Raw genomic sequence first — 13,344 nt, 5'->3', positions numbered from 1 at the left:
TGCATCACAATCAAGGAATGGTTCAAAAGAGTGCCAATTTCCTAAGAGACGGTCAGCCGACTGCAAACTAAGGTTGATGGCTCCCCAATGATCTGTTTCTTATTTTTTTATACTTTTTCCTTGCCAAGATCCACACAAAATAAATGCTTTTAGTATTTCTGTAGAGTAGCCAACAAATTGAAGACAGGGTCTCTTGAAAATTTCTGGGGAAGAAATCTGTATTGTTGGCTATCAACAATAGGCTATCCTATCCTATCCTATCCTAATGTATAAAAAGATCTTTGAGTTCAGAAAGTGAGCACTAAATATTATAAACCTAACTTTTTTCCCATGAGTCTGTCAGTCTCTGTATAAAATAGAACTAGTATCTTTGAAAATGCTTTTCAGCCCTGAGTACCACAGTAGTATTTTTTGGAGCAATAGGAACATGGTTGGCCCTTATGTTCTTCTTCTTGGCCCTACACACAGAGTACCTCTTCCAGGAGGCTATGTCATCTTTATTTATTTTAAAAATTATCCCACATATTTCTGATGTTGATTCTTTAAATATTAAATATTAACTCATGCTTCTGCAAAAGGAGACTGGGCAATTAGCAGTCTCATTCTTTTGGAGAGGGTGAACAAATAAGTTATACCTGCTTTGAGTGGTGAGTGTGAGTGTATGATTCCTAGGGTTTGTTTTTAATCTCTTGAAACTATGGGCACGTAAGCCTCAGTACATAGTCACAATGAAATGAAAATGGTGACATATGCATCATCCTTTTGTAGTTGTGTTGCAACGTTATCCAAAAGGATATAAATGCAAGAGTTTGCATCATGATATTATGATGCATGTTTCATTACGTGCCACTCCTCTTGTCATCTTCTTGCATACACCCAGTGCAGACAAGAACAGGAAACACCTTAAGTTTAAAACTTTGAAAATCTTCCAGCTGGTACAATACAGCCGGATGGATGCCTTGACTGCAATATGGTGATTACATCTGCATCACTCCCAAGTTTCCCTGACAAAATGGGTCTTCCTCTGTTGGTTAAGAGTTGCAATATGATCATAGCTGAACAGTCACAATATATACCCTCCTAAACTCTGTATAGAGCAATTCATCCAGTAACTTTCTTTCCCACTTACTGAAGAGGTACTTAGTATAAATTAGAACAGGCATGTCAAACTGCCGGCCTGTGGGCCAGATACAACACACCAAAACTTCGCCCACCCCTTTGCCCGCAATGGGGAAAAAGTCACAATATGTCATGCAACATCATGTGACGTCACGAGTTTAACATGCCTGAATAAGAAGGAAAGAACCAACCAACCATGTCCCCATGTATCATGGGGCAGCATCTTAAACAAAAAGAACATTTCAGATGTTTTGTTTCATACATTTGCTTCTAATGTTTCCTATTTTGTACAGACCAAATATTTTGTACAGATCCAATCTACAAGGACTAAAGTGGCTAACAAACAAACTCAGGAGGTGAAGAATGACACCTAGCTAACCAAACCAATGATTACAATATATACAATACAATATATGAAATAACATATGCTTGAAAAGTAGCAAAGTGATAATAAAGAAGCAGCTATACAACTGATTGTGTGAAATAAATTAGCCATTACATGATTAATGATATGGTTGGTTGATATGTCATTAGTAAAGATGTTAGCAAATATCCAGAATCATTTTTAGGCAATGTTTGCACAAATATTATCATTTAGCACCTAGAATATTACATCCAATTGTAAGTACTTCATTTTAGGAAGAATATTTATACTTGCAAACTGGAGAGTATCATGTCAAAGATGGTCAGGAAACTGGTTAGAAAAACTTATGAGGAAAGGTTAGTGTTGATAATATTGAGCCCGCAGAAGACTGTGAGATCATGACCTGAAGGTCAGAAGCAAGGCATTTAATTCCATGGAGCAAACATCTGCTGATATCAAGAAAATATTCCTAATGATAAGAACTATTCAACAATGTGAGACTGCTTTGGGATGTGGCAGTTTGAAGAGCTACCTGACAGGAATGCTATAGTACAAGAAGTCCTCAGTTAAGAACTACCCCATTTAACAACCGTTCAAAATTAAAACAGCTGAGAAAAAGTGACTTTATGATTGGTCCTTGAACTTACAATTACCTTATCTGCAAGCTTCACAGCTGGCTTCTGACAAGCAATTCAATGGAGAAGTCAGCAATAAGTTACAGTCATATAATGTTTCACTTAACACCCGTGGGTGATTTGCTTAATGACTCAGTGGTAAGTAAGTGAGAATTCTGTCATGATTGCATGATGTTTGGGTTGATGTTTACATCATTGAGCAATAGAGTTTCAGGTCTCAACTGTGTTGTTAAGTAATGACTAATGTACTGGATTCTTTCACTGGGCAGGGAGTTTGATCAGATGACTGCTACCATCCATTCTACCCTTCTCTGTTATGCCTCTAGAATTTGGTATAGGCTGTGTCAAAGTAGCCTATATTGTATGCTGATGATTTATAATATCACTTGAACCTATAAAAATGCTGAGCTAATTGGGTAACTTGACTGTGATGAAGCTAGTCATGAGAAAATCTTGCCATCAACCTTCCTGAAGCTTTGCTCTGCTTGGTTTTTTTTTTGTGTGTGTGACTCAAATTGCAAAACAGTGTATTTTTATAGCTTCAATGTATAAAGCATTCTCACACTTTAGTTGATTTCTAAATTCTGTAACCAAGATGGAGAAAGTGAAGAAGGACCATAAGCAGCAATAAACCAGTGCAGAAAGTTTGAATTAACACATGTTCTAATATCCTCCTCTGAATTGTCTTTTCAATAAACTTAACTCTAAAAGGAAAGTGAAATCAGAAAAAGAGAATCAAAAGCAGCACAAAAATAGGATTCTTAGTACATTCCTGGAACTGATAGTCAAAATCCTTATATAATGGCAATCCCCACTCAACCCCAGAAAGAAATTGGAAGAAGATCCTGCCACATTTGTCTAAAAAGATGTTGGGGTCAAGATTCAGTTCTGAGCTGTGCCATATTAGAGAACTTCAAAAAATACAGTATGTGGATAAAATATAACATGTTTGATTACTGCCCATGCAGCTAGCACATAGTGTCCTCTAGTGGCTGATCCACATAGGTGGAGAAAGAGTCACCGAAAACAGCTTGTATTGTCTATTGTCTACTGGGAGTTGTGGAAGAGGGCTCATTCGCTCAAGCTTTGCAAATACCACATAACATTACCATAATAGTATAAACTAGGCTTTTGTTATTTGGGAGCCACACATAATTGTTCACAACAGCAGTTGATGAAAATTAGCTGTGATCATTTAGTCTTCTAGTGTTTAATATTTTAACATTTTTACTGTTAGATGCCCAGAGCGACTGGTTTGCGATGGGCAAACATTTAAGTTGAATGAGCAAATGAATTGATACAATAACTAAGATCACAACGGAAGGAAAAAACACATTTAAATGCCTTTTATCTGGTACAATAGTCCAGAATTTCTCCAAAATTGTGATCTCTACTTGTTTTAGACTACAGGTCCCATCATTTCTATCTCTAGATCAAGGGTGTCAAACTCAATTTCATTGAGGGCCGCATCAGCATTGCGGTTGCCCTCAGGGGGCCGGGTGGGTATGGCCAGGGTGGGCGTGGCCTACTGGGTGGGCGTGGCTAGAGTGTGTATGGCCTACTGGGTGGGCGTGGCCAGCTCTACATCGTTCGCATCAAGGGTGCCTATGGGGGCCTGGGCAGGAGTGAGACAGATCTGAGGGTCTCTGGCAGAAGGAGGGTCTCTGGGCCAGTGCCAAGGCAGTGGGGGCTGTTCCCTCACTGTTTCCAGGATGGTTTCGCGGGCCACATGAAGCCACTTCACGGGCCGGATCCGGCCCCCGGGCCTTGTGTTTGACATGTCTGCTCTAGATTATGCTGATTCTGGGGGGAAAAAAAGAAAGTATATTTATGGAGGGTTTTGCCAAATATATTTCCTTCAAATCTTATATTTATTTAACTACTGCATGTTAATATTGAGCAACACTATCATCAACAAAAGGTCTCTTGCACGTATTATTTGAAAGAAGAGGAATATTCAAAACAAAGTAAATGTAACTCAGGCTCCTTGCAGATACTAAAGAAAGAAAAGCTGGGAACAAGGAATTACTTTTGAAGCCTATGAAAAATTGCAGGGAGACGGGAAAACGCAATAAATTAATGATAAATACATTTTATGGAAGGTCTTACTCTGTAAGTATACTTTCAAACTGCTAGGTGGGCAGGAGATGGAACAAGAATGGGAGCTCACCCCGTCATGTGGTACTTGGGTCTTGAACTGCCAACTCTTTCCGTTGACAAGCCCAGCATCTTAACCCCTACGCCATCACTCCTATGCTAACTTCAGTTTAGTTTCATTTATTTAAAAGAAGGGATGGGGATCAAAACTGAGGGGTGCATCTTTCTGAGGACTGATGGCCACAAATTGGTAGGACTACATTGAAAAAGTGCTTAAGATTGATTTTAGAGGTGAGTCTAGGGAAATGTGTTTCCTGTGAAATAGCAGTTTGAAAGTATGCAAATGCAAATAGATAAATAGATAGTACTTTGGTGGGAAGGTAACAGCATTCCATGTGCCTCAGTGTATAATCATGCTGGCCACATAACCATGGAAACATCTTCAGACAATGGTGCTAGGAAATGGAGATGAGCACTGCTAGGAAATGGAGATGAGCACTGTCCCCTAGAGTCAGACATAATCATACAGGGAACTTTTACCTTTAAAATAAAGTGAAATATTTCAGAGGAAACTCTTGGCTTCCAATAAGGATTACAAATGAAATTCACGGCAGTTATGTTTTTCTGGCAAGTTTCATAAGGCTTCCATTATCTACGGCTCTGTTCAGAATACTGAAAAATACTGAATCTTGTTCAATATTAAATTGTAAAGAATGATTGTATAATGAAAGTAAATGTCATTTATTTTATCCATCAAGTCACTTCCTTTAAAAGATCTCCAAAGCTTCTCACAAAGTTGAAAAAGGATAATGACCACACATTTTAAACAGCAAGAAGGAAAAGGGCAGGGAATTGGAGTAGATAATCTCCAACATTCTTTCCGTTACTTCCATTCTATGATTCTGTGAAAATTATCTGTAAATAAATAATGAGATAATTTACAAAATGGCAACCATTAATTCAACAGGGGTATATATTATCTCGAATAGAGATAAAGCAGAATTTAGCAGACTTGAATCTAGTTAGTAATTCAACAGAAGATGGCAAGGAAATTGCAGGGGTATAAGGCAAGGTTAATGGCTATTCTATTGTCTTCTTCATGCTAGACAAATACCTCCCAGCCTTTGAACATTTAATTTTCTTCATCTATGCCAGGGGTCGCTTAGTGGCAAAGGGAGGGACAGGCACCTTTATGCGTGCATACACACACACACAAATGTGGCTGTGAGCATGTCTGCTCCGCAAATGGGGCTGCTAATGCCAGCGCAGTGCGCGGCTTGTGACTCGCCTCGTGCCAAGAGGCTCACGGTTTGTGGCTCGGCTAGCGCTGGCGCGAAGCTCACAGCTCAGCTGGTGAGCACATGGGGTGTGCATACTGGCCAGCCACTCACGTGGCTCGGTGGCCAAGAGGCCACAGCCGGGTAGTGGGCCACGGCCCATAGGTTGGGGACCTCTGATCTATGCTACAATCAGCCTCATCTCTAATTGTTTTAATTTGGAAGGTTTGATAGCTTTAATGTCTCATGTTTGCCTATGGATAATGAACTGCTTGTTAACATCTCACTGGAAACTGGTGCTAAAAGACAACTAGTAAACTGTAAGAAAAAAAATAACTGATTTGGCAAAAGATAGTTTTCCATGTTCCTCAGAAATAGTTACTTGGATCTTGAAATAAGTCAGGAGAGTTTCCCTAATCTTTTCTAGATTTCAGTCTGATTTAATCTCTCAGGATCAGTGAGACTCTAAGTTCAGATAAATATAGCTCTTCCCAGGGCATCTGAACATGGCAGGTATCTCAATGCTGAAAAAACTTGTTTTTTGCAGATTTCTACCAGTTGCCGTTGTGGAAAAATATGCAGCTATTTTAGAGATCTTTCCTCAAAGGAGAAAACATAGTTTATATCCCTTGGCCTGTAAAAGAGAGAGTTAAAGTAGACAGACAGAAAATCTATTGATTAATATAAACTATCATTATTTAACCTGACATATCCTTAACTAGAAGCAAGTAACAGTGCTGGTTCAGAATCAAAGTACATGCCACAATATGACAATGAGTCACAAAAATGAGCCCTGTCCCCTGCTTCTCTTTCACAGACACCATTTTTCTGCATTTCCAAACTCTTTAGTAAGCAGTCTGAGATCATACATCATATACATAATGCATTAGTTTGGTTTTACTTGAGATGACGCATAAATCCAGCCAACTATGGCTTGTTCAACAAGCAATACTGTGGTTAAAACAGCTTACACATTTTTTTTTATTTTATACTCATAGTGCATGTAATTGAGTTAGCATACTGCAGTAAACCATAACATGGTATATTTGATTTTGAGCCAATCCATTTTTTTGGATTTGTAAACTGTAACTTTTGACCTAGATTGATACATATAGATGCAAACATAAAATCTCTGGTGGTTGAATGTACTGTGCTAAAACAAGCTAACACTTAGGTTAGAGAGTTTAGCTTTTTAAAGTGACAGCTGCTTAACAGCTAAAGAAAGTTTGTCTTCCGTTGAAACCCTAGGTTTATTTCCTGCAATCAAAGAGTAACTAATAGGTCTTCAGCAAACCATAGATGCAAAAATCATGATACATGATTTGTTATCAAATATTGTACTGCCCTTGCTTCCTTTGTCCCAACATCTGGAATAATTACCTACACTAAACCACAGCATTTACATGATGATATCATGTAGGTATCATACAGTATTTGCTCCCCTTTGCTCTCAATATCCATGAAAGTAACCTCAGAATACTTAGAATTATTTTGTCAATCTATTTCTAGTGCCATTGGCAGACATTTCTGCTTTTGTTTAAAAAGGGGGGGATCCTTTGTTTAAAAAGAAAATACTTCTGCTAATTTGATGTTCTGTTGGTTAAAAATGCTAACATTTTGCACACAGGCATTCCTTAAATTGCTCCCACTAATTGCAGTGTAGAACCTCTATATGAGAAGCCAACACAACCCTTATTTATGACAGGATAAAAATAGATGGCCTGGGTCAAGATCAGCCCAGTTTAAAGCACCCTGACCCTAAAGACAAAGCTTCTCACAAAAGGATTGTGTGCTTTATAAACAAGAATACTAGTGTTTACATTGTTTTAGATAAGTATCCCTAGCTGTGCTGACTTAGTAGAATAAATACATTTAACTTTGACTTCCTCCTGTAATGCTTTTTAACAATCAGCCCTTTGTTGCATACTGATGCTCAGCTTTTTTTGTGTCCTACTGTTTTTAAAAGAAATACCTGCTCACACACAAATGAACTCCAAGCAAAAGACCAGGAGGGCTTTAAGAGTTTAAATGGCTTTAACTCATTTTTCCTCATATAAGCTGCAGTAAATTACCATCCAGCCACTATTTAGAGTTGGCATATTAATGCTTGGTTTGCATGTGAAGGACAGAATTTCCATTCAGTGCAGCATGTAAGGCAGCAAATTAAAATTCAAGGTGTGCCTGAATTTTAAGGGCAGCGAAGGAAGGCTTCCTTGGAAGAATAGGGCTACAATCATTAAGCTAAAGACGTAAAAGAGAAGTGAAGAGGCTTTTGATTTCCCAAGAAATCTTCACTAGGTGAATGCTAAACTGAAAGGATGGAAAAGGGGAGGGCACAAATTTGTTTTAAACTACAGAAAAACAATTCTAAAAGAATTATGTGATTCAGTTGATTTTAATCATTTGCTATTAATGTAATAGTTTATTAATTAGTCTTGCAACCTTATCAATAAAGAAAAATAAAATACATAATCTGACTCCAGGATAAAAAAATGCTATTAAGTGTGATCACTTTTGCCTCTATGTGTCTTTCTTCAAAGATGCTTTCCTCCAGTCCTTAAATCAACAGAGAAATGCAGTGGCTTAGTTTGCAAGATATTTGTGCAGAACCAGAGCGAAGTTGGACTTTGATTAAACCTGTCACTCTGGACAATTATCAAACTTTGTCTCTTCCCCACCCCACCTTTGTGGATATTTTTGCTGATGGCTGATGACCTCTGGTGGGAGGGCAAATTAAGGCATCTTGCTTTAACTTGTCCAGCATTAAACAAGAACAGCACTACACCTTGGCCTTATCACTCAGAAGGAACAGGACACAATGATCAGTTTTGCCCTCGGTAATTAATTTCATGGAGACTCTCACCTCCTCTGGATGAACTAGAGTTGGGGGCAGAGAAGCAACTCTTGAAGCTTATAGCAGCCTAATTTGAAAAATGTTGGATAGGGAATTCTGGGAGCTGAATTCCACACACGTTAATGTTATTGAGCTTGTGAACCAATGGTCTAAAACAGGTGTGTCAAACTGACGGCCCACAGGCCGAATGTGTCACGCACAGGCCACGCCCACCCTGGCTCTGCAAAGGCAAAAAATGTCACAATACATCATGATACTTCACGTGAAGTGATCAAGTTTGATATTCATGGTCTAAAGCTATCCTGCTAGTCAGATGCCATTATGGCAGTATGTCGGTCATTGTATCACCAATGAGGTACAGAGGTAGGATAAGCTTAAAAATGCTTTTAAAGTGAAACAACTAAGAACCAATGTGATATAGTCTGTCTCTACAAACAGGCTGGGATTGAGACAAAGGCCATCCCACAAGAATGGGTCTTTCCACATCAGCTAGTGAGGCATTATTTTGCTACATTTAGGAATGTGTGAAGATGTGTCCTGTATCTCAGTAGCAATTGTGTTGCCCTGTTGCTATTTATTCTATTGCTATTTACTCTATTTCTATTATTTCTGCTGCTATTCATTCATTTTATTAATGAAGTTTCTTTATAGCAGGCATGTCAAACTCGTGATGTCACGTGACGTTGTGCGATGTATCGCGACTTTTTCCCCATTGCCGGCAATGGGGAGGGTGAGGTTTCGTTGTGATGCATCTGGCCCATGGGCCGGCAATTTGACATGCCTACTCTATAGAGTACAAATAAGTGCTGCCATCCAAATGAACTACAGAACTAGCAGTGGCATTTTAAGAACAATTACAATATTGGTTTCTAGCAATTCTCTCAGTTTCCTGAGTGGAACAAGTGTGTTAACCAGCCACTCCAACTCCCAGAATTCCTATGGGCAATGGGATTTTGAGAATAAAGTCCAGCACATTTGAACAAGAACCAGTCGGGGAAGCCTTAATTTCTCCTCTTAATTCTAGGCTCAAATGAGAGATCCAACTCATTTCTATCAGTTTCAATAGCAGCTGTAACAAAGGACAAGTCCTAACTGAAAGCCAGCCACACGCTGAATGGATCTATTCAGGTTGCTAAGCTGAATTCATTAAGCACCATCAAAAATATATCTATTGCTTTCTAGTAAACTATTTAGAAAGCCAAGAAAGTGCTGATCTTTAGTTCTATTTTGTAAAATAGATGTGCACAACCCTTGGGGTACAAGTACCTTTCCAAGTTCTTGGGTATGGCCAGAGATGCTCCAAATTCCCATCAAACCATCTTTAGTGTAAGAGAAACAGGAAGCTTTAGATGTACACAGAATAACTGAACAGGAAACATTCTATTAATTTGACTTTACAAAACTCTAGTTTGTCTGGGCTGAGGTTTTTGGAGGGTTTTGTACACTTTCCTAACAAGAACACTTGAGTTTACAATTCTGGTATTTCCTGATTGTCTTCCATCTAAGTATTAACTAGGTTTAATTCTGCTGAGCTTTTTGAGGTCAGCCAAGGTCATCTAAGCACTGTCAAGGTAGAACTTGCAGAAAGCTATAAAGACAAACCTTGCTCTAGAGCTGTAAATAAAATCTGCTTTCATATTCCATTTTCCAGGCCAATAAAAGCCATGTACCAAGCTAACTGATAAATTATATTTATATTTCATATAATCAAATAGCTATAAAATAGTTCATAGTTCAGAATTTCCTCCTATGCATAGTTCAGTTTCTCAAACTTAGCAACCTTAAGTTGTGTTGACTTCAGTTTCCAGATTTCCCCAGCCAGCATGTTTATATCATTCAGCCAGTGAATTTAAATTGTGTTTCTTCTGCACTGACTTGATTGTGTTGGAGTCACCATTCATACTGGTTACATTTGTTCTCAGGTTTGCATGGAGCCTGTGAACAACGTACTACAGGCAGTCCTCATTTAGTGGCCCCCTCATTTAGTGACTGTTCAGTTAAAACAGTGATGAAAAGTAATTTTGCAACCAATCCTCATATTTATGACTTTCACAAGTCTTTAAAACAAAGCTGAAGTAAGATCCTTAGCACTGTCATAGTTTCACTTAGTGAACACTTCACTTAACAACTGAGTTGGTCCCAATTGTGTTTGCTAAAAGAGGACTATTTGTAAAATTCTTCCAAGTTGGCATCCTATAACCCTACCATACATGTCTATTTGGGTTTAAGCCTTAGGAAGGTACATTTAAATGTTGCTGTCACATATTGTTTCTGACATTTATATTTAAAAAATGTTTATTCAGTAATGTTTGTTTATTTACTTCCTTTCAGTCAGTCTTCATAACTACCTGGATAAGTCTATGCAATTTTCTTGAAAACATTTTCTGGAAAGAGCTTGCCACTGCCTTCTTCCTAGGGTGGTCTTTTCAAGGGAGGTCCAATTACCACCTCTTTAAAACCTATGGCATTTTGTCCTTCCTTAGAAAAGTATTAATAACCTTCTGAATTTAACTGCTGTGATCATGTTTTTAAAAATCAATTCCAGGAACTCTCTTATTTTAATTTTGGTATTTATTTACAGTTTCACAAAGCAAGCAGAAGAACAACATACTTCCTTTTCCAGTGTGGTCTCCTCAGTTTTGTCTGCATTTGTTTATACCATCATTAATTTACAATAGTTCTTGTTTTAGGTTCCCACTAGAATTAGAAAGAAGCAGCAAATGAAGCAATATTAATGGAAATGGGAGGTCAAGGGAAATCCTAGGATTCTTACGATCAAACATTAGAACTGGTTTACACCAGTTAATTTGAAACTTAACATTAACAAAACCAAGATCATGGCATCCGGCCCTCTCAATTCCTGGCAAATAGATGGGGAAGAAATGGAGGTAGTGACAGATTTTATTTTCTTGGGCTCAAGATCATCGCAGACGGGGACTGCAGCCAAGAAATTAAAAGACGCTTGCTCCTGGGGAGGAAAGCCATGGCAAATCTAGACAGCACACTAAAAAGCAGAGACATCACCCTGTCAACAAAAGTGCGTATAGTCAAGGCTATGGTCTTCCCAGTTGCAATGTATGGCTGTGAAAGTTGGACCATAAGAAAGGCTGAGCGCCTAAGAATTGAGGCCTTTGAACTATGGTGCTGGAGAAGACTCCTGCGAGTCCCTTAGACTGCAAGGCGATCAAACCGGTCAGTCCTAGAAGAGATCAACCCTGACTGCTCTTTAGAAGGCCAGATCCTGAAGTTGAAACTCAACTACTTTGGCCACCTAATGAGAAGAGCCTAATGCTGGGAAAGATTGAGGGCAAGAGAAGAATGGGACGACAGAGAATGAGATTGATGGATGGAGTCAATGAAGCAGTAGATGTGAGCTTAAATGGACTCCAGAAGATGGTAGAGGACAGAAAGGCCTGGAGGAATGTTGTCCATGGGGTCGCGATGGGTCGGACACAACTTTGCAACTAACAAAAACACACCAGTTAATACACTGTGCTAGGCCGAAGCCTGAACACACAATGTATGATGCTATCTATTTATTTTTAATTGCATGCTATCCTTCATAGTCAAGTTTCCCCAGAATAGTTCCCCCCACTAACATCACAAAATAGATTCAAATTCAGAATAATCCAAATACCCAAGGAAAATAAATGGTAATTTCCACAATAAAAGTTCCAAATATTTTTTAAAAACCATTTCAAATAATAGTCTGAAGTGTCACTTCAGACCTCACTGCAAATTGTAACAAACATGAGGGTTTTGCACTATGTATTAATATAGACTTGCATGAATACATTTGCATAAAGATAATAGAAAAGAGAAAACAGGAATGGAAGAGGATGTGGGACAACTGAATATGACTTTTTTCCTGTTATGAATTGATGTCTGAACTATAGTTTGCCACAGTGGTAGGATTCAGCTGGTTCGCACCAGTTTGGCACAACCGGTAGTTAATTTTTTGTTGTCCAGACCCAGAACGGACTTCTGGAAGCAGCATCCACACAGAGAACCAGTTGTTCACATATTTGGATCCCACCACTGATTTGCCATGTTGGAAGTGAAGAGGATGAGCTCCCAAACTGATGAACACCAAGATCTGGCTTGCCTGCATGATAAAGCAAACACTAGATATGTGTCTTTTAAAACTCTGATACATGGATAAGTAATCTATGGTTTTCTACATCTACAACTCCCAGCATCTTTTACCATTGGGCACTGGAAGCTATAATTAAGCAACATCTTAAGCTTCCAACTTCACTTCTGGTCTAATAGAAAGTGCCTTATAAACTTACAGAGCTATTTAGAAACCACTAATGCAATCAAATGCATCAGCATATAATTTGATGGGGATGAAATCTGCTTTCTTATTACTGCTGTAATTCCTATCTTAATTTTACTGCCAATTTCCTGACTTCTCTTCAAGGTAATAGGTGAAATGCCAACAGGTTGTTCCCAAGCTAAAGCTACCCTTGAATAGGAGAAAATATTATTTTAATGCTGATCCAACATAAGGAAGAATGACTGCAGAAGTTGCCAGGGCTGCAGTTAGCTGCAGGTGGGGAGAGGCCCTAGGGCAGGCCTAGGATGACTCAGCAGTCAAATAGCAGGATATTCTTAAAAAGACATTTTAATCTACAGACTAGAATCTGTTTACACATAAGTTAAATAACAGTATAAAATAAGCATAAATACAAAACTTTTTAAATATTAAGCCTTTTTATAGATCTATATAATTAACACAAAGGTTATGCAGCTCTGACAACAGCAAAATCATTATTTGAAATCTTCTTACTAACACAGATAATGAGTAACTGGAGAAGTATTTCAATTTAATATTGAAAAAAATCCTAAATGCTATTCATAATTTTGACTGAACTGAAGTAATCTTCATTTTATTTACATTGTTATGTTAAATTCCAATGGCACCAGCTTCCAGATACCTGTAGTGGAGTTAAATATATGTTACGTTATTGGCTATTTGTACAAGACTTCTTACTA

The sequence above is a fragment of the Vipera ursinii genome (assembly GCF_947247035.1).
Source record: "Vipera ursinii genome assembly, chromosome: 3".
Classification (NCBI taxonomy): domain Eukaryota; kingdom Metazoa; phylum Chordata; class Lepidosauria; order Squamata; family Viperidae; genus Vipera; species Vipera ursinii.
The sequence above is the reverse complement of the archived record's forward strand: the minus strand, read 5'-3'. Positions refer to the sequence as shown.